The 1,072-nt window shown below is 35.2% G+C and overlaps 1 protein-coding gene across 1 annotated transcript in view; it reads left to right on the top strand.

Moving 5' to 3' along the window:
- galnt16 (UDP-N-acetyl-alpha-D-galactosamine:polypeptide N-acetylgalactosaminyltransferase 16) overlaps nt 1–1,072 on the top strand; it is a 38,241-nt gene that overhangs the window by 17,162 nt on the left and 20,007 nt on the right. The window lies entirely within an intron of this gene.

Raw genomic sequence — 1,072 nt, 5'->3', positions numbered from 1 at the left:
CTTCATAGGCATCGTCACAGTGCAAAAATACTGAGCATGAAACTCCTGTGCCTTTTTCTACCAGAATTATCTTTGTAAATTTTTTACCAATACTTCAGTTTTTACATAGACTCTAAAGCAACTTGAAATTTACCAAAATACAATAATAAACAGAAATATTTACCTAAAACTGTCAGTTTGGTTCCTTGGCCAAAGTAAGCAGGCTCATTGTAGCTCACAGTGTTTTCTGTTCAGCTCAATATTTCAGCTTTTTCATAGCTAATACTTCAGTTTTTACTTAGACTCCAAAGCAATGTGAAATTTACCAAAATACAATAATAAACAGAAATATTTACCTAAAACTGTCAGTTTGGTTCCTTGGCCAAAGTAAGCAGGCTGATTGGTGGTCACAGTGTTTTCTGTTCAGCTCAATATTTCAGCTTTTTCATAACAACAGTTTGTCCTTCACTTTCACACCAGCATTTTAATTTTTTTATGTTAGTTGTAGTGAACTGAAGATGTGAGAGCTCAGACTTACCCAAAACAGTCAGTTTTGTTCCTTTTCCAAAGTAAGCTTCGTTGGCATTGTCACAGTGCATAAAACTGTGCATGAAACTCCTGTGTTTTTCTACCAGAATTATCTTTGTAAAAATACTTCAGTTTTTACTTAGACTCTAAAGCAATGTGAAATTTACCAAAATACAGTAATAAACAGAAATATTTACCTAAAACCGTCAGTTTGGTTCCTTGGCCAAAGTAAGCAGGCTCAGTGTTGGTCACAGTGTTTTCTGCTCAGCTCAATATTTCAGCTCTTTCACAGCTAATACTTCAGTTTACAGTGAGACTATAAAGCTGTGTGGAATTGTGAAACTTGCCAAAATACAGTAATAAACAGAAATATTTACCTAAAACCGTCAGTTTGGTTCCTTGGCCAAAGTAAGCAGGATCAGTGTAGGTCACAGTGTTTTCTGTTCAGCTTAATATTTCAGCTTTTTCATAACAACAGTTTGTCCTTCACTGTCACACCAGCATGTTTTAATTGTTTTATGTTAGTTGTAGTGAACTGAGGTTGTGAGAGCTCTGACTTACCCAA

This window comes from Seriola lalandi, unplaced genomic scaffold (assembly GCF_002814215.2).
Source record: "Seriola lalandi dorsalis isolate HSWRI2012SDOR001 ecotype SW California unplaced genomic scaffold, Sedor1 jcf7180002054976, whole genome shotgun sequence".
In the NCBI taxonomy this organism is placed as follows: domain Eukaryota; kingdom Metazoa; phylum Chordata; class Actinopteri; order Carangiformes; family Carangidae; genus Seriola; species Seriola lalandi.
The sequence above is the reverse complement of the archived record's forward strand: the minus strand, read 5'-3'. Positions and strand labels throughout refer to the sequence as shown.